This window comes from Schistocerca americana, unplaced genomic scaffold (assembly GCF_021461395.2).
Source record: "Schistocerca americana isolate TAMUIC-IGC-003095 unplaced genomic scaffold, iqSchAmer2.1 HiC_scaffold_984, whole genome shotgun sequence".
NCBI classification, from domain to species: Eukaryota; Metazoa; Arthropoda; class Insecta; order Orthoptera; family Acrididae; genus Schistocerca; species Schistocerca americana.
Genome location: NW_025726768.1, coordinates 16647 through 40998, shown reverse-complemented (window position 1 = coordinate 40998; position 24352 = coordinate 16647). Strand labels below are relative to the sequence as shown.

At 51.3% G+C, this 24352-nt stretch overlaps 15 non-coding genes across 15 annotated transcripts; all 15 read right to left on the bottom strand.

Annotated features, from left to right (window-relative positions):
- Positions 1-882: 882 nt before the first annotated feature.
- Positions 883-966, bottom strand: Trnal-uaa. Its single transcript has one exon. It is a non-coding gene; the product is annotated as a tRNA-Leu (tRNA).
- Positions 967-2537: 1571 nt separating this feature from the next.
- Positions 2538-2621, bottom strand: Trnal-uaa. Its single transcript has one exon. It is a non-coding gene; the product is annotated as a tRNA-Leu (tRNA).
- Positions 2622-4192: 1571 nt separating this feature from the next.
- Trnal-uaa lies at positions 4193-4276 on the bottom strand. The gene has a single exon. It is a non-coding gene; the product is annotated as a tRNA-Leu (tRNA).
- A 1571-nt stretch (positions 4277-5847) lies between these two features.
- Trnal-uaa lies at positions 5848-5931 on the bottom strand. Its single transcript has one exon. It is a non-coding gene; the product is annotated as a tRNA-Leu (tRNA).
- Positions 5932-7504: 1573 nt separating this feature from the next.
- Trnal-uaa lies at positions 7505-7588 on the bottom strand. Its single transcript has one exon. It is a non-coding gene; the product is annotated as a tRNA-Leu (tRNA).
- Positions 7589-9159: 1571 nt separating this feature from the next.
- Positions 9160-9243, bottom strand: Trnal-uaa. Its single transcript has one exon. It is a non-coding gene; the product is annotated as a tRNA-Leu (tRNA).
- Positions 9244-10814: 1571 nt separating this feature from the next.
- Positions 10815-10898, bottom strand: Trnal-uaa. The gene has a single exon. It is a non-coding gene; the product is annotated as a tRNA-Leu (tRNA).
- A 1571-nt stretch (positions 10899-12469) lies between these two features.
- Positions 12470-12553, bottom strand: Trnal-uaa. The gene has a single exon. It is a non-coding gene; the product is annotated as a tRNA-Leu (tRNA).
- A 1571-nt stretch (positions 12554-14124) lies between these two features.
- Trnal-uaa lies at positions 14125-14208 on the bottom strand. Its single transcript has one exon. It is a non-coding gene; the product is annotated as a tRNA-Leu (tRNA).
- Positions 14209-15779: 1571 nt separating this feature from the next.
- Positions 15780-15863, bottom strand: Trnal-uaa. The gene has a single exon. It is a non-coding gene; the product is annotated as a tRNA-Leu (tRNA).
- Positions 15864-17434: 1571 nt separating this feature from the next.
- On the bottom strand, positions 17435-17518 carry Trnal-uaa. Its single transcript has one exon. It is a non-coding gene; the product is annotated as a tRNA-Leu (tRNA).
- A 1571-nt stretch (positions 17519-19089) lies between these two features.
- On the bottom strand, positions 19090-19173 carry Trnal-uaa. The gene has a single exon. It is a non-coding gene; the product is annotated as a tRNA-Leu (tRNA).
- Positions 19174-20744: 1571 nt separating this feature from the next.
- Positions 20745-20828, bottom strand: Trnal-uaa. Its single transcript has one exon. It is a non-coding gene; the product is annotated as a tRNA-Leu (tRNA).
- Positions 20829-22399: 1571 nt separating this feature from the next.
- On the bottom strand, positions 22400-22483 carry Trnal-uaa. Its single transcript has one exon. It is a non-coding gene; the product is annotated as a tRNA-Leu (tRNA).
- A 1571-nt stretch (positions 22484-24054) lies between these two features.
- On the bottom strand, positions 24055-24138 carry Trnal-uaa. The gene has a single exon. It is a non-coding gene; the product is annotated as a tRNA-Leu (tRNA).
- Between the last annotated feature and the right edge of the window lie 214 nt (positions 24139-24352).

Below are 24352 nucleotides of genomic sequence, written 5' to 3'. Positions count from 1 at the left end.
GCGGTGGTGGTGTGTCGGTCAGCATGGTTGCTTCCCAAGTAGCTGCTCCGGGTTCGAAGCCCGGACATCGCACGGAAGTTGTCTCCTTTACCCAGGAGAGTGTTTTCAACGGTACGAATGGTTTCCCTTCTCCCCTCGTAGGCTAGTGCGGATTACGATTCACAGCATCGTGTGTCCCCATGTGTCGACTTGTCTCGACTTTGCTCGGCTGACGCAAAAGCTGACGCTTGCAAATGGGCGTATATGTAGAGGACAGGCGCTAGAAACGACTGGGAGAGGCCACATCAACAAACACACAACGGACCCTTTCATTTGACTGTGGCCGCATGTTCGCGCCTTTGCGTACCGAGAGCAAGAGGGGGGTCAGCGTGCTGGACCGTACCATTACCGCACAGCAGCACCAAAAACGAAGGAAAAAGGCAAAACTGAAGAAACCAAGACACGCGGACTTCCCAGTTCGTCCCCAGCCGAGCACTAACCACGGCCAACGCTGCCTAATTTCGGTAATCGGACATGAACCCGTGTCGTTGGCACGGCATACAAGTTGGCGAGAATGTTGCCAGACGTGCGGACGTCTTAGTCCGTGTACAGATCACTTGGGATTTGCCTGACAGTCTCTCGCGTTGCCTTTTAGGGAAGGAAAATGGAATAGCCCTGAGCCACAACACAACGACCTCGGAAACGTCCGTGAGAAGAGCTAAAACTCGGCACGAGAAAAATATGTTCCGCTATTTGTTTTCGGCCGCTCGAGCTATCGGACGTGCGACGCCTGCACTGCTGTCACTGTCGTCTCTAGTAAAATCTCCACGGCGTGTTTGTGCGTAATGTACTTGTTCTATAAGATGAAGGGAGTATGTTAGTTTCAGAATGTTTAAAATGCATTGTCAGATGTGGGGTTCGAACCCACGCTCCCTTACGGGAACCAGAGCTTAAATCTGGCGCCTTAGACCGCTCGGCCAATCTGACGTGCGAGACAAGCGCTCCAGTGACTTCCATCTCTAGCAAGATCTCAGGAGCCTCACTCCGAAACCTCTTTCTTTTTTCGGTAGAATGGAATTATGTGAGTTTAATAATATGTAAGACGCAATGTCAGATGTGGCGTACTAAACGCACCCTCGCTTTCGGGAACCAATGTGGCGCATTGGACCGCTTTCTTCCGTCGCTTCCAGTTTGAACTGTAACTAGCAAAACTGTATTTAGTAATAGGAACATTTTCACATTGATGCAAAGAAAACTAGATATTAACGAACGGCGAATAAGACCGTTTCCTAGCAACAGCCACGCTTTGCATTACGCACTCGTGGGAAGCCAATGAAATACTTCATGTGAGGCTCTAACTGTCGGCCTTCACTTTACAATACTTAGGCTCTGCCCCGGTGGTACCGACGCATGCATACTGAAACGCCTTTGGATCGTCAGTGAGTACTTCATATTAGAAATTTCGTGTTCGCCCTGATGCGCATTAAAGGGCCAATTTATCAGAGAAAGTCAGTTCTGCGCCTAGTTACGGTATGTCGCCCTAGCAGCACCAGGAAATCGGGTTCAGTGGTGCTCGCGTCGCACTCGGCGTTGAGCGCCTGCAGCGCTATCGCCTTCGGCCTCTGGCGCCAGGAGGGAAGGCGACACATCACGGCGCAAGCAGCGCGTAGCAGAAGGCGGTGGTGGTGTGTCGGTCAGCATGGTTGCTTCCCAAGTAGCTGCTCCGGGTTCGAAGCCCGGACATCGCACGGAAGTTGTCTCCTTTACCCAGGAGAGTGTTTTCAACGGTACGAATGGTTTCCCTTCTCCCCTCGTAGGCTAGTGCGGATTACGATTCACAGCATCGTGTGTCCCCATGTGTCGACTTGTCTCGACTTTGCTCGGCTGACGCAAAAGCTGACGCTTGCAAATGGGCGTATATGTAGAGGACAGGCGCTAGAAACGACTGGGAGAGGCCACATCAACAAACACACAACGGACCCTTTCATTTGACTGTGGCCGCATGTTCGCGCCTTTGCGTACCGAGAGCAAGAGGGGGGTCAGCGTGCTGGACCGTACCATTACCGCACAGCAGCACCAAAAACGAAGGAAAAAGGCAAAACTGAAGAAACCAAGACACGCGGACTTCCCAGTTCGTCCCCAGCCGAGCACTAACCACGGCCAACGCTGCCTAATTTCGGTAATCGGACATGAACCCGTGTCGTTGGCACGGCATACAAGTTGGCGAGAATGTTGCCAGACGTGCGGACGTCTTAGTCCGTGTACAGATCACTTGGGATTTGCCTGACAGTCTCTCGCGTTGCCTTTTAGGGAAGGAAAATGGAATAGCCCTGAGCCACAACACAACGACCACGGAAACGTCCGTGAGAAGAGCTAAAACTCGGCACGAGAAAAATATGTTCCGCTATTTGTTTTCGGCCGCTCGAGCTATCGGACGTGCGACGCCTGCACTGCTGTCACTGTCGTCTCTAGTAAAATCTCCACGGCGTGTTTGTGCGTAATGTACTTGTTCTATAAGATGAAGGGAGTATGTTAGTTTCAGAATGTTTAAAATGCATTGTCAGATGTGGGGTTCGAACCCACGCTCCCTTACGGGAACCAGAGCTTAAATCTGGCGCCTTAGACCGCTCGGCCAATCTGACGTGCGAGACAAGCGCTCCAGTGACTTCCATCTCTAGCAAGATCTCAGGAGCCTCACTCCGAAACCTCTTTCTTTTTTCGGTAGAATGGAATTATGTGAGTTTAATAATATGTAAGACGCAATGTCAGATGTGGCGTACTAAACGCACCCTCGCTTTCGGGAACCAATGTGGCGCATTGGACCGCTTTCTTCCGTCGCTTCCAGTTTGAACTGTAACTAGCAAAACTGTATTTAGTAATAGGAACATTTTCACATTGATGCAAAGAAAACTAGATATTAACGAACGGCGAATAAGACCGTTTCCTAGCAACAGCCACGCTTTGCATTACGCACTCGTGGGAAGCCAATGAAATACTTCATGTGAGGCTCTAACTGTCGGCCTTCACTTTACAATACTTAGGCTCTGCCCCGGTGGTACCGACGCATGCATACTGAAACGCCTTTGGATCGTCAGTGAGTACTTCATATTAGAAATTTCGTGTTCGCCCTGATGCGCATTAAAGGGCCAATTTATCAGAGAAAGTCAGTTCTGCGCCTAGTTACGGTATGTCGCCCTAGCAGCACCAGGAAATCGGGTTCAGTGGTGCTCGCGTCGCACTCGGCGTTGAGCGCCTGCAGCGCTATCGCCTTCGGCCTCTGGCGCCAGGAGGGAAGGCGACACATCACGGCGCAAGCAGCGCGTAGCAGAAGGCGGTGGTGGTGTGTCGGTCAGCATGGTTGCTTCCCAAGTAGCTGCTCCGGGTTCGAAGCCCGGACATCGCACGGAAGTTGTCTCCTTTACCCAGGAGAGTGTTTTCAACGGTACGAATGGTTTCCCTTCTCCCCTCGTAGGCTAGTGCGGATTACGATTCACAGCATCGTGTGTCCCCATGTGTCGACTTGTCTCGACTTTGCTCGGCTGACGCAAAAGCTGACGCTTGCAAATGGGCGTATATGTAGAGGACAGGCGCTAGAAACGACTGGGAGAGGCCACATCAACAAACACACAACGGACCCTTTCATTTGACTGTGGCCGCATGTTCGCGCCTTTGCGTACCGAGAGCAAGAGGGGGGTCAGCGTGCTGGACCGTACCATTACCGCACAGCAGCACCAAAAACGAAGGAAAAAGGCAAAACTGAAGAAACCAAGACACGCGGACTTCCCAGTTCGTCCCCAGCCGAGCACTAACCACGGCCAACGCTGCCTAATTTCGGTAATCGGACATGAACCCGTGTCGTTGGCACGGCATACAAGTTGGCGAGAATGTTGCCAGACGTGCGGACGTCTTAGTCCGTGTACAGATCACTTGGGATTTGCCTGACAGTCTCTCGCGTTGCCTTTTAGGGAAGGAAAATGGAATAGCCCTGAGCCACAACACAACGACCACGGAAACGTCCGTGAGAAGAGCTAAAACTCGGCACGAGAAAAATATGTTCCGCTATTTGTTTTCGGCCGCTCGAGCTATCGGACGTGCGACGCCTGCACTGCTGTCACTGTCGTCTCTAGTAAAATCTCCACGGCGTGTTTGTGCGTAATGTACTTGTTCTATAAGATGAAGGGAGTATGTTAGTTTCAGAATGTTTAAAATGCATTGTCAGATGTGGGGTTCGAACCCACGCTCCCTTACGGGAACCAGAGCTTAAATCTGGCGCCTTAGACCGCTCGGCCAATCTGACGTGCGAGACAAGCGCTCCAGTGACTTCCATCTCTAGCAAGATCTCAGGAGCCTCACTCCGAAACCTCTTTCTTTTTTCGGTAGAATGGAATTATGTGAGTTTAATAATATGTAAGACGCAATGTCAGATGTGGCGTACTAAACGCACCCTCGCTTTCGGGAACCAATGTGGCGCATTGGACCGCTTTCTTCCGTCGCTTCCAGTTTGAACTGTAACTAGCAAAACTGTATTTAGTAATAGGAACATTTTCACATTGATGCAAAGAAAACTAGATATTAACGAACGGCGAATAAGACCGTTTCCTAGCAACAGCCACGCTTTGCATTACGCACTCGTGGGAAGCCAATGAAATACTTCATGTGAGGCTCTAACTGTCGGCCTTCACTTTACAATACTTAGGCTCTGCCCCGGTGGTACCGACGCATGCATACTGAAACGCCTTTGGATCGTCAGTGAGTACTTCATATTAGAAATTTCGTGTTCGCCCTGATGCGCATTAAAGGGCCAATTTATCAGAGAAAGTCAGTTCTGCGCCTAGTTACGGTATGTCGCCCTAGCAGCACCAGGAAATCGGGTTCAGTGGTGCTCGCGTCGCACTCGGCGTTGAGCGCCTGCAGCGCTATCGCCTTCGGCCTCTGGCGCCAGGAGGGAAGGCGACACATCACGGCGCAAGCAGCGCGTAGCAGAAGGCGGTGGTGGTGTGTCGGTCAGCATGGTTGCTTCCCAAGTAGCTGCTCCGGGTTCGAAGCCCGGACATCGCACGGAAGTTGTCTCCTTTACCCAGGAGAGTGTTTTCAACGGTACGAATGGTTTCCCTTCTCCCCTCGTAGGCTAGTGCGGATTACGATTCACAGCATCGTGTGTCCCCATGTGTCGACTTGTCTCGACTTTGCTCGGCTGACGCAAAAGCTGACGCTTGCAAATGGGCGTATATGTAGAGGACAGGCGCTAGAAACGACTGGGAGAGGCCACATCAACAAACACACAACGGACCCTTTCATTTGACTGTGGCCGCATGTTCGCGCCTTTGCGTACCGAGAGCAAGAGGGGGGTCAGCGTGCTGGACCGTACCATTACCGCACAGCAGCACCAAAAACGAAGGAAAAAGGCAAAACTGAAGAAACCAAGACACGCGGACTTCCCAGTTCGTCCCCAGCCGAGCACTAACCACGGCCAACGCTGCCTAATTTCGGTAATCGGACATGAACCCGTGTCGTTGGCACGGCATACAAGTTGGCGAGAATGTTGCCAGACGTGCGGACGTCTTAGTCCGTGTACAGATCACTTGGGATTTGCCTGACAGTCTCTCGCGTTGCCTTTTAGGGAAGGAAAATGGAATAGCCCTGAGCCACAACACAACGACCACGGAAACGTCCGTGAGAAGAGCTAAAACTCGGCACGAGAAAAATATGTTCCGCTATTTGTTTTCGGCCGCTCGAGCTATCGGACGTGCGACGCCTGCACTGCTGTCACTGTCGTCTCTAGTAAAATCTCCACGGCGTGTTTGTGCGTAATGTACTTGTTCTATAAGATGAAGGGAGTATGTTAGTTTCAGAATGTTTAAAATGCATTGTCAGATGTGGGGTTCGAACCCACGCTCCCTTACGGGAACCAGAGCTTAAATCTGGCGCCTTAGACCGCTCGGCCAATCTGACGTGCGAGACAAGCGCTCCAGTGACTTCCATCTCTAGCAAGATCTCAGGAGCCTCACTCCGAAACCTCTTTCTTTTTTCGGTAGAATGGAATTATGTGAGTTTAATAATATGTAAGACGCAATGTCAGATGTGGCGTACTAAACGCACCCTCGCTTTCGGGAACCAATGTGGCGCATTGGACCGCTTTCTTCCGTCGCTTCCAGTTTGAACTGTAACTAGCAAAACTGTATTTAGTAATAGGAACATTTTCACATTGATGCAAAGAAAACTAGATATTAACGAACGGCGAATAAGACCGTTTCCTAGCAACAGCCACGCTTTGCATTACGCACTCGTGGGAAGCCAATGAAATACTTCATGTGAGGCTCTAACTGTCGGCCTTCACTTTACAATACTTAGGCTCTGCCCCGGTGGTACCGACGCATGCATACTGAAACGCCTTTGGATCGTCAGTGAGTACTTCATATTAGAAATTTCGTGTTCGCCCTGATGCGCATTAAAGGGCCAATTTATCAGAGAAAGTCAGTTCTGCGCCTAGTTACGGTATGTCGCCCTAGCAGCACCAGGAAATCGGGTTCAGTGGTGCTCGCGTCGCACTCGGCGTTGAGCGCCTGCAGCGCTATCGCCTTCGGCCTCTGGCGCCAGGAGGGAAGGCGACACATCACGGCGCAAGCAGCGCGTAGCAGAAGGCGGTGGTGGTGTGTGTCGGTCAGCATGGTTGCTTCCCAAGTAGCTGCTCCGGGTTCGAAGCCCGGACATCGCACGGAAGTTGTCTCCTTTACCCAGGAGAGTGTTTTCAACGGTACGAATGGTTTCCCTTCTCCCCTCGTAGGCTAGTGCGGATTACGATTCACAGCATCGTGTGTCCCCATGTGTCGACTTGTCTCGACTTTGCTCGGCTGACGCAAAAGCTGACGCTTGCAAATGGGCGTATATGTAGAGGACAGGCGCTAGAAACGACTGGGAGAGGCCACATCAACAAACACACAACGGACCCTTTCATTTGACTGTGGCCGCATGTTCGCGCCTTTGCGTACCGAGAGCAAGAGGGGGGTCAGCGTGCTGGACCGTACCATTACCGCACAGCAGCACCAAAAACGAAGGAAAAAGGCAAAACTGAAGAAACCAAGACACGCGGACTTCCCAGTTCGTCCCCAGCCGAGCACTAACCACGGCCAACGCTGCCTAATTTCGGTAATCGGACATGAACCCGTGTCGTTGGCACGGCATACAAGTTGGCGAGAATGTTGCCAGACGTGCGGACGTCTTAGTCCGTGTACAGATCACTTGGGATTTGCCTGACAGTCTCTCGCGTTGCCTTTTAGGGAAGGAAAATGGAATAGCCCTGAGCCACAACACAACGACCACGGAAACGTCCGTGAGAAGAGCTAAAACTCGGCACGAGAAAAATATGTTCCGCTATTTGTTTTCGGCCGCTCGAGCTATCGGACGTGCGACGCCTGCACTGCTGTCACTGTCGTCTCTAGTAAAATCTCCACGGCGTGTTTGTGCGTAATGTACTTGTTCTATAAGATGAAGGGAGTATGTTAGTTTCAGAATGTTTAAAATGCATTGTCAGATGTGGGGTTCGAACCCACGCTCCCTTACGGGAACCAGAGCTTAAATCTGGCGCCTTAGACCGCTCGGCCAATCTGACGTGCGAGACAAGCGCTCCAGTGACTTCCATCTCTAGCAAGATCTCAGGAGCCTCACTCCGAAACCTCTTTCTTTTTTCGGTAGAATGGAATTATGTGAGTTTAATAATATGTAAGACGCAATGTCAGATGTGGCGTACTAAACGCACCCTCGCTTTCGGGAACCAATGTGGCGCATTGGACCGCTTTCTTCCGTCGCTTCCAGTTTGAACTGTAACTAGCAAAACTGTATTTAGTAATAGGAACATTTTCACATTGATGCAAAGAAAACTAGATATTAACGAACGGCGAATAAGACCGTTTCCTAGCAACAGCCACGCTTTGCATTACGCACTCGTGGGAAGCCAATGAAATACTTCATGTGAGGCTCTAACTGTCGGCCTTCACTTTACAATACTTAGGCTCTGCCCCGGTGGTACCGACGCATGCATACTGAAACGCCTTTGGATCGTCAGTGAGTACTTCATATTAGAAATTTCGTGTTCGCCCTGATGCGCATTAAAGGGCCAATTTATCAGAGAAAGTCAGTTCTGCGCCTAGTTACGGTATGTCGCCCTAGCAGCACCAGGAAATCGGGTTCAGTGGTGCTCGCGTCGCACTCGGCGTTGAGCGCCTGCAGCGCTATCGCCTTCGGCCTCTGGCGCCAGGAGGGAAGGCGACACATCACGGCGCAAGCAGCGCGTAGCAGAAGGCGGTGGTGGTGTGTCGGTCAGCATGGTTGCTTCCCAAGTAGCTGCTCCGGGTTCGAAGCCCGGACATCGCACGGAAGTTGTCTCCTTTACCCAGGAGAGTGTTTTCAACGGTACGAATGGTTTCCCTTCTCCCCTCGTAGGCTAGTGCGGATTACGATTCACAGCATCGTGTGTCCCCATGTGTCGACTTGTCTCGACTTTGCTCGGCTGACGCAAAAGCTGACGCTTGCAAATGGGCGTATATGTAGAGGACAGGCGCTAGAAACGACTGGGAGAGGCCACATCAACAAACACACAACGGACCCTTTCATTTGACTGTGGCCGCATGTTCGCGCCTTTGCGTACCGAGAGCAAGAGGGGGGTCAGCGTGCTGGACCGTACCATTACCGCACAGCAGCACCAAAAACGAAGGAAAAAGGCAAAACTGAAGAAACCAAGACACGCGGACTTCCCAGTTCGTCCCCAGCCGAGCACTAACCACGGCCAACGCTGCCTAATTTCGGTAATCGGACATGAACCCGTGTCGTTGGCACGGCATACAAGTTGGCGAGAATGTTGCCAGACGTGCGGACGTCTTAGTCCGTGTACAGATCACTTGGGATTTGCCTGACAGTCTCTCGCGTTGCCTTTTAGGGAAGGAAAATGGAATAGCCCTGAGCCACAACACAACGACCACGGAAACGTCCGTGAGAAGAGCTAAAACTCGGCACGAGAAAAATATGTTCCGCTATTTGTTTTCGGCCGCTCGAGCTATCGGACGTGCGACGCCTGCACTGCTGTCACTGTCGTCTCTAGTAAAATCTCCACGGCGTGTTTGTGCGTAATGTACTTGTTCTATAAGATGAAGGGAGTATGTTAGTTTCAGAATGTTTAAAATGCATTGTCAGATGTGGGGTTCGAACCCACGCTCCCTTACGGGAACCAGAGCTTAAATCTGGCGCCTTAGACCGCTCGGCCAATCTGACGTGCGAGACAAGCGCTCCAGTGACTTCCATCTCTAGCAAGATCTCAGGAGCCTCACTCCGAAACCTCTTTCTTTTTTCGGTAGAATGGAATTATGTGAGTTTAATAATATGTAAGACGCAATGTCAGATGTGGCGTACTAAACGCACCCTCGCTTTCGGGAACCAATGTGGCGCATTGGACCGCTTTCTTCCGTCGCTTCCAGTTTGAACTGTAACTAGCAAAACTGTATTTAGTAATAGGAACATTTTCACATTGATGCAAAGAAAACTAGATATTAACGAACGGCGAATAAGACCGTTTCCTAGCAACAGCCACGCTTTGCATTACGCACTCGTGGGAAGCCAATGAAATACTTCATGTGAGGCTCTAACTGTCGGCCTTCACTTTACAATACTTAGGCTCTGCCCCGGTGGTACCGACGCATGCATACTGAAACGCCTTTGGATCGTCAGTGAGTACTTCATATTAGAAATTTCGTGTTCGCCCTGATGCGCATTAAAGGGCCAATTTATCAGAGAAAGTCAGTTCTGCGCCTAGTTACGGTATGTCGCCCTAGCAGCACCAGGAAATCGGGTTCAGTGGTGCTCGCGTCGCACTCGGCGTTGAGCGCCTGCAGCGCTATCGCCTTCGGCCTCTGGCGCCAGGAGGGAAGGCGACACATCACGGCGCAAGCAGCGCGTAGCAGAAGGCGGTGGTGGTGTGTCGGTCAGCATGGTTGCTTCCCAAGTAGCTGCTCCGGGTTCGAAGCCCGGACATCGCACGGAAGTTGTCTCCTTTACCCAGGAGAGTGTTTTCAACGGTACGAATGGTTTCCCTTCTCCCCTCGTAGGCTAGTGCGGATTACGATTCACAGCATCGTGTGTCCCCATGTGTCGACTTGTCTCGACTTTGCTCGGCTGACGCAAAAGCTGACGCTTGCAAATGGGCGTATATGTAGAGGACAGGCGCTAGAAACGACTGGGAGAGGCCACATCAACAAACACACAACGGACCCTTTCATTTGACTGTGGCCGCATGTTCGCGCCTTTGCGTACCGAGAGCAAGAGGGGGGTCAGCGTGCTGGACCGTACCATTACCGCACAGCAGCACCAAAAACGAAGGAAAAAGGCAAAACTGAAGAAACCAAGACACGCGGACTTCCCAGTTCGTCCCCAGCCGAGCACTAACCACGGCCAACGCTGCCTAATTTCGGTAATCGGACATGAACCCGTGTCGTTGGCACGGCATACAAGTTGGCGAGAATGTTGCCAGACGTGCGGACGTCTTAGTCCGTGTACAGATCACTTGGGATTTGCCTGACAGTCTCTCGCGTTGCCTTTTAGGGAAGGAAAATGGAATAGCCCTGAGCCACAACACAACGACCACGGAAACGTCCGTGAGAAGAGCTAAAACTCGGCACGAGAAAAATATGTTCCGCTATTTGTTTTCGGCCGCTCGAGCTATCGGACGTGCGACGCCTGCACTGCTGTCACTGTCGTCTCTAGTAAAATCTCCACGGCGTGTTTGTGCGTAATGTACTTGTTCTATAAGATGAAGGGAGTATGTTAGTTTCAGAATGTTTAAAATGCATTGTCAGATGTGGGGTTCGAACCCACGCTCCCTTACGGGAACCAGAGCTTAAATCTGGCGCCTTAGACCGCTCGGCCAATCTGACGTGCGAGACAAGCGCTCCAGTGACTTCCATCTCTAGCAAGATCTCAGGAGCCTCACTCCGAAACCTCTTTCTTTTTTCGGTAGAATGGAATTATGTGAGTTTAATAATATGTAAGACGCAATGTCAGATGTGGCGTACTAAACGCACCCTCGCTTTCGGGAACCAATGTGGCGCATTGGACCGCTTTCTTCCGTCGCTTCCAGTTTGAACTGTAACTAGCAAAACTGTATTTAGTAATAGGAACATTTTCACATTGATGCAAAGAAAACTAGATATTAACGAACGGCGAATAAGACCGTTTCCTAGCAACAGCCACGCTTTGCATTACGCACTCGTGGGAAGCCAATGAAATACTTCATGTGAGGCTCTAACTGTCGGCCTTCACTTTACAATACTTAGGCTCTGCCCCGGTGGTACCGACGCATGCATACTGAAACGCCTTTGGATCGTCAGTGAGTACTTCATATTAGAAATTTCGTGTTCGCCCTGATGCGCATTAAAGGGCCAATTTATCAGAGAAAGTCAGTTCTGCGCCTAGTTACGGTATGTCGCCCTAGCAGCACCAGGAAATCGGGTTCAGTGGTGCTCGCGTCGCACTCGGCGTTGAGCGCCTGCAGCGCTATCGCCTTCGGCCTCTGGCGCCAGGAGGGAAGGCGACACATCACGGCGCAAGCAGCGCGTAGCAGAAGGCGGTGGTGGTGTGTCGGTCAGCATGGTTGCTTCCCAAGTAGCTGCTCCGGGTTCGAAGCCCGGACATCGCACGGAAGTTGTCTCCTTTACCCAGGAGAGTGTTTTCAACGGTACGAATGGTTTCCCTTCTCCCCTCGTAGGCTAGTGCGGATTACGATTCACAGCATCGTGTGTCCCCATGTGTCGACTTGTCTCGACTTTGCTCGGCTGACGCAAAAGCTGACGCTTGCAAATGGGCGTATATGTAGAGGACAGGCGCTAGAAACGACTGGGAGAGGCCACATCAACAAACACACAACGGACCCTTTCATTTGACTGTGGCCGCATGTTCGCGCCTTTGCGTACCGAGAGCAAGAGGGGGGTCAGCGTGCTGGACCGTACCATTACCGCACAGCAGCACCAAAAACGAAGGAAAAAGGCAAAACTGAAGAAACCAAGACACGCGGACTTCCCAGTTCGTCCCCAGCCGAGCACTAACCACGGCCAACGCTGCCTAATTTCGGTAATCGGACATGAACCCGTGTCGTTGGCACGGCATACAAGTTGGCGAGAATGTTGCCAGACGTGCGGACGTCTTAGTCCGTGTACAGATCACTTGGGATTTGCCTGACAGTCTCTCGCGTTGCCTTTTAGGGAAGGAAAATGGAATAGCCCTGAGCCACAACACAACGACCACGGAAACGTCCGTGAGAAGAGCTAAAACTCGGCACGAGAAAAATATGTTCCGCTATTTGTTTTCGGCCGCTCGAGCTATCGGACGTGCGACGCCTGCACTGCTGTCACTGTCGTCTCTAGTAAAATCTCCACGGCGTGTTTGTGCGTAATGTACTTGTTCTATAAGATGAAGGGAGTATGTTAGTTTCAGAATGTTTAAAATGCATTGTCAGATGTGGGGTTCGAACCCACGCTCCCTTACGGGAACCAGAGCTTAAATCTGGCGCCTTAGACCGCTCGGCCAATCTGACGTGCGAGACAAGCGCTCCAGTGACTTCCATCTCTAGCAAGATCTCAGGAGCCTCACTCCGAAACCTCTTTCTTTTTTCGGTAGAATGGAATTATGTGAGTTTAATAATATGTAAGACGCAATGTCAGATGTGGCGTACTAAACGCACCCTCGCTTTCGGGAACCAATGTGGCGCATTGGACCGCTTTCTTCCGTCGCTTCCAGTTTGAACTGTAACTAGCAAAACTGTATTTAGTAATAGGAACATTTTCACATTGATGCAAAGAAAACTAGATATTAACGAACGGCGAATAAGACCGTTTCCTAGCAACAGCCACGCTTTGCATTACGCACTCGTGGGAAGCCAATGAAATACTTCATGTGAGGCTCTAACTGTCGGCCTTCACTTTACAATACTTAGGCTCTGCCCCGGTGGTACCGACGCATGCATACTGAAACGCCTTTGGATCGTCAGTGAGTACTTCATATTAGAAATTTCGTGTTCGCCCTGATGCGCATTAAAGGGCCAATTTATCAGAGAAAGTCAGTTCTGCGCCTAGTTACGGTATGTCGCCCTAGCAGCACCAGGAAATCGGGTTCAGTGGTGCTCGCGTCGCACTCGGCGTTGAGCGCCTGCAGCGCTATCGCCTTCGGCCTCTGGCGCCAGGAGGGAAGGCGACACATCACGGCGCAAGCAGCGCGTAGCAGAAGGCGGTGGTGGTGTGTCGGTCAGCATGGTTGCTTCCCAAGTAGCTGCTCCGGGTTCGAAGCCCGGACATCGCACGGAAGTTGTCTCCTTTACCCAGGAGAGTGTTTTCAACGGTACGAATGGTTTCCCTTCTCCCCTCGTAGGCTAGTGCGGATTACGATTCACAGCATCGTGTGTCCCCATGTGTCGACTTGTCTCGACTTTGCTCGGCTGACGCAAAAGCTGACGCTTGCAAATGGGCGTATATGTAGAGGACAGGCGCTAGAAACGACTGGGAGAGGCCACATCAACAAACACACAACGGACCCTTTCATTTGACTGTGGCCGCATGTTCGCGCCTTTGCGTACCGAGAGCAAGAGGGGGGTCAGCGTGCTGGACCGTACCATTACCGCACAGCAGCACCAAAAACGAAGGAAAAAGGCAAAACTGAAGAAACCAAGACACGCGGACTTCCCAGTTCGTCCCCAGCCGAGCACTAACCACGGCCAACGCTGCCTAATTTCGGTAATCGGACATGAACCCGTGTCGTTGGCACGGCATACAAGTTGGCGAGAATGTTGCCAGACGTGCGGACGTCTTAGTCCGTGTACAGATCACTTGGGATTTGCCTGACAGTCTCTCGCGTTGCCTTTTAGGGAAGGAAAATGGAATAGCCCTGAGCCACAACACAACGACCACGGAAACGTCCGTGAGAAGAGCTAAAACTCGGCACGAGAAAAATATGTTCCGCTATTTGTTTTCGGCCGCTCGAGCTATCGGACGTGCGACGCCTGCACTGCTGTCACTGTCGTCTCTAGTAAAATCTCCACGGCGTGTTTGTGCGTAATGTACTTGTTCTATAAGATGAAGGGAGTATGTTAGTTTCAGAATGTTTAAAATGCATTGTCAGATGTGGGGTTCGAACCCACGCTCCCTTACGGGAACCAGAGCTTAAATCTGGCGCCTTAGACCGCTCGGCCAATCTGACGTGCGAGACAAGCGCTCCAGTGACTTCCATCTCTAGCAAGATCTCAGGAGCCTCACTCCGAAACCTCTTTCTTTTTTCGGTAGAATGGAATTATGTGAGTTTAATAATATGTAAGACGCAATGTCAGATGTGGCGTACTAAACGCACCCTCGCTTTCGGGAACCAATGTGGCGCATTGGACCGCTTTCTTCCGTCGCTTCCAGTTTGAACTGTAACTAGCAAAACTGTATTTAGTAATAGGAACATTTTCACATTGATGCAAAGAAAACTAGATATTAACGAACGGCGAATAAGACCGTTTCCTAGCAACAGCCACGCTTTGCATTACGCACTCGTGGGAAGCCAATGAAATACTTCATGTGAGGCTCTAACTGTCGGCCTTCACTTTACAATACTTAGGCTCTGCCCCGGTGGTACCGACGCATGCATACTGAAACGCCTTTGGATCGTCAGTGAGTACTTCATATTAGAAATTTCGTGTTCGCCCTGATGCGCATTAAAGGGCCAATTTATCAGAGAAAGTCAGTTCTGCGCCTAGTTACGGTATGTCGCCCTAGCAGCACCAGGAAATCGGGTTCAGTGGTGCTCGCGTCGCACTCGGCGTTGAGCGCCTGCAGCGCTATCGCCTTCGGCCTCTGGCGCCAGGAGGGAAGGCGACACATCACGGCGCAAGCAGCGCGTAGCAGAAGGCGGTGGTGGTGTGTCGGTCAGCATGGTTGCTTCCCAAGTAGCTGCTCCGGGTTCGAAGCCCGGACATCGCACGGAAGTTGTCTCCTTTACCCAGGAGAGTGTTTTCAACGGTACGAATGGTTTCCCTTCTCCCCTCGTAGGCTAGTGCGGATTACGATTCACAGCATCGTGTGTCCCCATGTGTCGACTTGTCTCGACTTTGCTCGGCTGACGCAAAAGCTGACGCTTGCAAATGGGCGTATATGTAGAGGACAGGCGCTAGAAACGACTGGGAGAGGCCACATCAACAAACACACAACGGACCCTTTCATTTGACTGTGGCCGCATGTTCGCGCCTTTGCGTACCGAGAGCAAGAGGGGGGTCAGCGTGCTGGACCGTACCATTACCGCACAGCAGCACCAAAAACGAAGGAAAAAGGCAAAACTGAAGAAACCAAGACACGCGGACTTCCCAGTTCGTCCCCAGCCGAGCACTAACCACGGCCAACGCTGCCTAATTTCGGTAATCGGACATGAACCCGTGTCGTTGGCACGGCATACAAGTTGGCGAGAATGTTGCCAGACGTGCGGACGTCTTAGTCCGTGTACAGATCACTTGGGATTTGCCTGACAGTCTCTCGCGTTGCCTTTTAGGGAAGGAAAATGGAATAGCCCTGAGCCACAACACAACGACCACGGAAACGTCCGTGAGAAGAGCTAAAACTCGGCACGAGAAAAATATGTTCCGCTATTTGTTTTCGGCCGCTCGAGCTATCGGACGTGCGACGCCTGCACTGCTGTCACTGTCGTCTCTAGTAAAATCTCCACGGCGTGTTTGTGCGTAATGTACTTGTTCTATAAGATGAAGGGAGTATGTTAGTTTCAGAATGTTTAAAATGCATTGTCAGATGTGGGGTTCGAACCCACGCTCCCTTACGGGAACCAGAGCTTAAATCTGGCGCCTTAGACCGCTCGGCCAATCTGACGTGCGAGACAAGCGCTCCAGTGACTTCCATCTCTAGCAAGACCTCAGGAGCCTCACTCCGAAACCTCTTTCTTTTTTCGGTAGAATGGAATTATGTGAGTTTAATAATATGTAAGACGCAATGTCAGATGTGGCGTACTAAACGCACCCTCGCTTTCGGGAACCAATGTGGCGCATTGGACCGCTTTCTTCCGTCGCTTCCAGTTTGAACTGTAACTAGCAAAACTGTATTTAGTAATAGGAACATTTTCACATTGATGCAAAGAAAACTAGATATTAACGAACGGCGAATAAGACCGTTTCCTAGCAACAGCCACGCTTTGCATTACGCACTCGTGGGAAGCCAATGAAATACTTCATGTGAGGCTCTAACTGTCGGCCTTCACTTTACAATACTTAGGCTCTGCCCCGGTGGTACCGACGCATGCATACTGAAACGCCTTTGGATCGTCAGTGAGTACTTCATATTAGAAATTTCGTGTTCGCCCTGATGCGCATTAAAGGGCCAATTTATCAGAGAAAGTCAGTTCTGCGCCTAGTTACGGTATGTCGCCCTAGCAGCACCAGGAAATCGGGTTCAGTGGTGCTCGCGTCGCACTCGGCGTTGAGCGCCTGCAGCGCTATCGCCTTCGGCCTCTGGCGCCAGGAGGGAAGGCGACACATCACGGCGCAAGCAGCGCGTAGCAGAAGGCGGTGGTGGTGTGTCGGTCAGCATGGTTGCTTCCCAAGTAGCTGCTCCGGGTTCGAAGCCCGGACATCGCACGGAAGTTGTCTCCTTTACCCAGGAGAGTGTTTTCAACGGTACGAATGGTTTCCCTTCTCCCCTCGTAGGCTAGTGCGGATTACGATTCACAGCATCGTGTGTCCCCATGTGTCGACTTGTCTCGACTTTGCTCGGCTGACGCAAAAGCTGACGCTTGCAAATGGGCGTATATGTAGAGGACAGGCGCTAGAAACGACTGGGAGAGGCCACATCAACAAACACACAACGGACCCTTTCATTTGACTGTGGCCGCATGTTCGCGCCTTTGCGTACCGAGAGCAAGAGGGGGGTCAGCGTGCTGGACCGTACCATTACCGCACAGCAGCACCAAAAACGAAGGAAAAAGGCAAAACTGAAGAAACCAAGACACGCGGACTTCCCAGTTCGTCCCCAGCCGAGCACTAACCACGGCCAACGCTGCCTAATTTCGGTAATCGGACATGAACCCGTGTCGTTGGCACGGCATACAAGTTGGCGAGAATGTTGCCAGACGTGCGGACGTCTTAGTCCGTGTACAGATCACTTGGGATTTGCCTGACAGTCTCTCGCGTTGCCTTTTAGGGAAGGAAAATGGAATAGCCCTGAGCCACAACACAACGACCACGGAAACGTCCGTGAGAAGAGCTAAAACTCGGCACGAGAAAAATATGTTCCGCTATTTGTTTTCGGCCGCTCGAGCTATCGGACGTGCGACGCCTGCACTGCTGTCACTGTCGTCTCTAGTAAAATCTCCACGGCGTGTTTGTGCGTAATGTACTTGTTCTATAAGATGAAGGGAGTATGTTAGTTTCAGAATGTTTAAAATGCATTGTCAGATGTGGGGTTCGAACCCACGCTCCCTTACGGGAACCAGAGCTTAAATCTGGCGCCTTAGACCGCTCGGCCAATCTGACGTGCGAGACAAGCGCTCCAGTGACTTCCATCTCTAGCAAGACCTCAGGAGCCTCACTCCGAAACCTCTTTCTTTTTTCGGTAGAATGGAATTATGTGAGTTTAATAATATGTAAGACGCAATGTCAGATGTGGCGTACTAAACGCACCCTCGCTTTCGGGAACCAATGTGGCGCATTGGACCGCTTTCTTCCGTCGCTTCCAGTTTGAACTGTAACTAGCAAAACTGTATTTAGTAATAGGAACATTTTCACATTGATGCAAAGAAAACTAGACATTAACGAACGGCGAATAAGACCGTTTCCTAGCAACAGCCACGCTTTGCATTACGCACTCGTGGGAAGCCAATGAAATACTTCATGTGAGGCTCTAACTGTCGGCCTTCACTTTACAATACTTAGGCTCTGCCCCGGTGGTACCGACGCATGCATACTGAAACGCCTTTGGATCGTCAGTGAGTACTTCATATTAGAAATTTCGTGTTCGCCCTGATGCGCATTAAAGGGCCAATTTATCAGAGAAAGTCAGTTCTGCGCCTAGTTACGGTATGTCGCCCTAGCAGCACCAGGAAATCGGGTTCAGTGGTGCTCGCGTCGCACTCGGCGTTGAGCGCCTGCAGCGCTATCGCCTTCGGCCTCTGGCGCCAGGAGGGAAGGCGACACATCACGGCGCAAGCAGCGCGTAGCAGAAGGCGGTGGTGGTGTGTCGGTCAGCATGGTTGCTTCCCAAGTAGCTGCTCCGGGTTCGAAGCCCGGACATCGCACGGAAGTTGTCTCCTTTACCCAGGAGAGTGTTTTCAACGGTACGAATGGTTTCCCTTCTCCCCTCGTAGGCTAGTGCGGATTACGATTCACAGCATCGTGTGTCCCCATGTGTCGACTTGTCTCGACTTTGCTCGGCTGACGCAAAAGCTGACGCTTGCAAATGGGCGTATATGTAGAGGACAGGCGCTAGAAACGACTGGGAGAGGCCACATCAACAAACACACAACGGACCCTTTCATTTGACTGTGGCCGCATGTTCGCGCCTTTGCGTACCGAGAGCAAGAGGGGGGTCAGCGTGCTGGACCGTACCATTACCGCACAGCAGCACCAAAAACGAAGGAAAAAGGCAAAACTGAAGAAACCAAGACACGCGGACTTCCCAGTTCGTCCCCAGCCGAGCACTAACCACGGCCAACGCTGCCTAATTTCGGTAATCGGACATGAACCCGTGTCGTTGGCACGGCATACAAGTTGGCGAGAATGTTGCCAGACGTGCGGACGTCTTAGTCCGTGTACAGATCACTTGGGATTTGCCTGACAGTCTCTCGCGTTGCCTTTTAGGGAAGGAAAATGGAATAGCCCTGAGCCACAACACAACGACCACGGAAACGTCCGTGAGAAGAGCTAAAACTCGGCACGAGAAAAATATGTTCCGCTATTTGTTTTCGGCCGCTCGAGCTATCGGACGTGCGACGCCTGCACTGCTGTCACTGTCGTCTCTAGTAAAATCTCCACGGCGTGTTTGTGCGTAATGTACTTGTTCTATAAGATGAAGGGAGTATGTTAGTTTCAGAATGTTTAAAATGCATTGTCAGATGTGGGGTTCGAACCCACGCTCCCTTACGGGAACCAGAGCTTAAATCTGGCGCCTTAGACCGCTCGGCCAATCTGACGTGCGAGACAAGCGCTCCAGTGACTTCCATCTCTAGCAAGATCTCAGGAGCCTCACTCCGAAACCTCTTTCTTTTTTCGGTAGAATGGAATTATGTGAGTTTAATAATATGTAAGACGCAATGTCAGATGTGGCGTACTAAACGCACCCTCGCTTTCGGGAACCAATGTGGCGCATTGGACCGCTTTCTTCCGTCGCTTCCAGTTTGAACTGTAACTAGCAAAACTGTATTTAGTAATAGGAACATTTTCACATTGATGCAAAGAAAACTAGATATTAACGAACGGCGAATAAGACCGTTTCCTAGCAACAGCCACGCTTTGCATTACGCACTCGTGGGAAGCCAATGAAATACTTCATGTGAGGCTCTAACTGTCGGCCTTCACTTTACAATACTTAGGCTCTGCCCCGGTGGTACCGACGCATGCATACTGAAACGCCTTTGGATCGTCAGTGAGTACTTCATATTAGAAATTTCGTGTTCGCCCTGATGCGCATTAAAGGGCCAATTTATCAGAGAAAGTCAGTTCTGCGCCTAGTTACGGTATGTCGCCCTAGCAGCACCAGGAAATCGGGTTCAGTGGTGCTCGCGTCGCACTCGGCGTTGAGCGCCTGCAGCGCTATCGCCTTCGGCCTCTGGCGCCAGGAGGGAAGGCGACACATCACGGCGCAAGCAGCGCGTAGCAGAAGGCGGTGGTGGTGTGTCGGTCAGCATGGTTGCTTCCCAAGTAGCTGCTCCGGGTTCGAAGCCCGGACATCGCACGGAAGTTGTCTCCTTTACCCAGGAGAGTGTTTTCAACGGTACGAATGGTTTCCCTTCTCCCCTCGTAGGCTAGTGCGGATTACGATTCACAGCATCGTGTGTCCCCATGTGTCGACTTGTCTCGACTTTGCTCGGCTGACGCAAAAGCTGACGCTTGCAAATGGGCGTATATGTAGAGGACAGGCGCTAGAAACGACTGGGAGAGGCCACATCAACAAACACACAACGGACCCTTTCATTTGACTGTGGCCGCATGTTCGCGCCTTTGCGTACCGAGAGCAAGAGGGGGGTCAGCGTGCTGGACCGTACCATTACCGCACAGCAGCACCAAAAACGAAGGAAAAAGGCAAAACTGAAGAAACCAAGACACGCGGACTTCCCAGTTCGTCCCCAGCCGAGCACTAACCACGGCCAACGCTGCCTAATTTCGGTAATCGGACATGAACCCGTGTCGTTGGCACGGCATACAAGTTGGCGAGAATGTTGCCAGACGTGCGGACGTCTTAGTCCGTGTACAGATCACTTGGGATTTGCCTGACAGTCTCTCGCGTTGCCTTTTAGGGAAGGAAAATGGAATAGCCCTGAGCCACAACACAACGACCACGGAAACGTCCGTGAGAAGAGCTAAAACTCGGCACGAGAAAAATATGTTCCGCTATTTGTTTTCGGCCGCTCGAGCTATCGGACGTGCGACGCCTGCACTGCTGTCACTGTCGTCTCTAGTAAAATCTCCACGGCGTGTTTGTGCGTAATGTACTTGTTCTATAAGATGAAGGGAGTATGTTAGTTTCAGAATGTTTAAAATGCATTGTCAGATGTGGGGTTCGAACCCACGCTCCCTTACGGGAACCAGAGCTTAAATCTGGCGCCTTAGACCGCTCGGCCAATCTGACGTGCGAGACAAGCGCTCCAGTGACTTCCATCTCTAGCAAGACCTCAGGAGCCTCACTCCGAAACCTCTTTCTTTTTTCGGTAGAATGGAATTATGTGAGTTTAATAATATGTAAGACGCAATGTCAGATGTGGCGTACTAAACGCACCCTCGCTTTCGGGAACCAATGTGGCGCATTGGACCGCTTTCTTCCGTCGCTTCCAGTTTGAACTGTAACTAGCAAAACTGTATTTAGTAATAGGAACATTTTCACATTGATGCAAAGAAAACTAGATATTAACGAACGGCGAATAAGACCGTTTCCTAGCAACAGCCACGCTTTGCATTACGCACTCGTGGGAAGCCAATGAAATACTTCATGTGAGGCTCTAACTGTCGGCCTTCACTTTACAATACTTAGGCTCTGCCCCGGTGGTACCGACGCATGCATACTGAAACGCCTTTGGATCGTCAGTGAGTACTTCATATTAGAAATTTCGTGTTCGCCCTGATGCGCATTAAAGGGCCAATTTATCAGAGAAAGTCAGTTCTGCGCCTAGTTACGGTATGTCGCCCTAGCAGCACCAGGAAATCGGGTTCAGTGGTGCTCGCGTCGCACTCGGCGTTGAGCGCCTGCAGCGCTATCGCCTTCGGCCTCTGGCGCCAGGAGGGAAGGCGACACATCACGGCGCAAGCAGCGCGTAGCAGAAGGCGGTGGTGGTGTGTCGGTCAGCATGGTTGCTTCCCAAGTAGCTGCTCCGGGTTCGAAGCCCGGACATCGCACGGAAGTTGTCTCCTTTACCCAGGAGAGTGTTTTCAACGGTACGAATGGTTTCCCTTCTCCCCTCGTAGGCTAGTGCGGATTACGATTCACAGCATCGTGTGTCCCCATGTGTCGACTTGTCTCGACTTTGCTCGGCTGACGCAAAAGCTGACGCTTGCAAATGGGCGTATATGTAGAGGACAGGCGCTAGAAACGACTGGGAGAGGCCACATCAACAAACACACAACGGACCCTTTCATTTGACTGTGGCCGCATGTTCGCGCCTTTGCGTACCGAGAGCAAGAGGGGGGTCAGCGTGCTGGACCGTACCATTACCGCACAGCAGCACCAAAAACGAAGGAAAAAGGCAAAACTGAAGAAACCAAGACACGCGGACTTCCCAGTTCGTCCCCAGCCGAGCACTAACCACGGCCAACGCTGCCTAATTTCGGTAATCGGACATGAACCCGTGTCGTTGGCACGGCATACAAGTTGGCGAGAATGTTGCCAGACGTGCGGACGTCTTAGTCCGTGTACAGATCACTTGGGATTTGCCTGACAGTCTCTCGCGTTGCCTTTTAGGGAAGGAAAATGGAATAGCCCTGAGCCACAACACAACGACCACGGAAACGTCCGTGAGAAGAGCTAAAACTCGGCACGAGAAAAATATGTTCCGCTATTTGTTTTCGGCCGCTCGAGCTATCGGACGTGCGACGCCTGCACTGCTGTCACTGTCGTCTCTAGTAAAATCTCCACGGCGTGTTTGTGCGTAATGTACTTGTTCTATAAGATGAAGGGAGTATGTTAGTTTCAGAATGTTTAAAATGCATTGTCAGATGTGGGGTTCGAACCCACGCTCCCTTACGGGAACCAGAGCTTAAATCTGGCGCCTTAGACCGCTCGGCCAATCTGACGTGCGAGACAAGCGCTCCAGTGACTTCCATCTCTAGCAAGACCTCAGGAGCCTCACTCCGAAACCTCTTTCTTTTTTCGGTAGAATGGAATTATGTGAGTTTAATAATATGTAAGACGCAATGTCAGATGTGGCGTACTAAACGCACCCTCGCTTTCGGGAACCAATGTGGCGCATTGGACCGCTTTCTTCCGTCGCTTCCAGTTTGAACTGTAACTAGCAAAACTGTATTTAGTAATAGGAACATTTTCACATTGATGCAAAGAAAACTAGACATTAACGAACGGCGAATAAGACCGTTTCCTAGCAACAGCCACGCTTTGCATTACGCACTCGTGGGAAGCCAATGAAATACTTCATGTGAGGCTCTAACTGTCGGCCTTCACTTTACAATACTTAGGCTCTGCCCCGGTGGTACCGACGCATGCATACTGAAACGCCTTTGGATCGTCAGTGAGTACTTCATATTAGAAATTTCGTGTTCGCCCTGATGCGCATTAAAGGGCCAATTTATCAGAGAAAGTCAGTTCTGCGCCTAGTTACGGTATGTCGCCCTAGCAGCACCAGGAAATCGGGTTCAGTGGTGCTCGCGTCGCACTCGGCGTTGAGCGCCTGCAGCGCTATCGCCTTCGGCCTCTGGCGCCAGGAGGGAAGGCGACACATCACGGCGCAAGCAGCGCGTAGCAGAAGGCGGTGGTGGTGTGTCGGTCAGCATGGTTGCTTCCCAAGTAGCTGCTCCGGGTTCGAAGCCCGGACATCGCACGGAAGTTGTCTCCTTTACCCAGGAGAGTGTTTTCAACGGTACGAATGGTTTCCCTTCTCCCCTCGTAGGCTAGTGCGGATTACGATTCACAGCATCGTGTGTCCCCATGTGTCGACTTGTCTCGACTTTGCTCGGCTGACGCAAAAGCTGACGCTTGCAAATGGGCGTATATGTAGAGGACAGGCGCTAGAAACGACTGGGAGAGGCCACATCAACAAACACACAACGGACCCTTTCATTTGACTGTGGCCGCATGTTCGCGCCTTTGCGTACCGAGAGCAAGAGGGGGGTCAGCGTGCTGGACCGTACCATTACCGCACAGCAGCACCAAAAACGAAGGAAAAAGGCAAAACTGAAGAAACCAAGACACGCGGACTTCCCAGTTCGTCCCCAGCCGAGCACTAACCACGGCCAACGCTGCCTAATTTCGGTAATCGGACATGAACCCGTGTCGTTGGCACGGCATACAAGTTGGCGAGAATGTTGCCAGACGTGCGGACGTCTTAGTCCGTGTACAGATCACTTGGGATTTGCCTGACAGTCTCTCGCGTTGCCTTTTAGGGAAGGAAAATGGAATAGCCCTGAGCCACAACACAACGACCACGGAAACGTCCGTGAGAAGAGCTAAAACTCGGCACGAGAAAAATATGTTCCGCTATTTGTTTTCGGCCGCTCGAGCTATCGGACGTGCGACGCCTGCACTGCTGTCACTGTCGTCTCTAGTAAAATCTCCACGGCGTGTTTGTGCGTAATGTACTTGTTCTATAAGATGAAGGGAGTATGTTAGTTTCAGAATGTTTAAAATGCATTGTCAGATGTGGGGTTCGAACCCACGCTCCCTTACGGGAACCAGAGCTTAAATCTGGCGCCTTAGACCGCTCGGCCAATCTGACGTGCGAGACAAGCGCTCCAGTGACTTCCATCTCTAGCAAGATCTCAGGAGCCTCACTCCGAAACCTCTTTCTTTTTTCGGTAGAATGGAATTATGTGAGTTTAATAATATGTAAGACGCAATGTCAGATGTGGCGTACTAAACGCACCCTCGCTTTCGGGAACCAATGTGGCGCATTGGACCGCTTTCTTCCGTCGCTTCCAGTTTGAACTGTA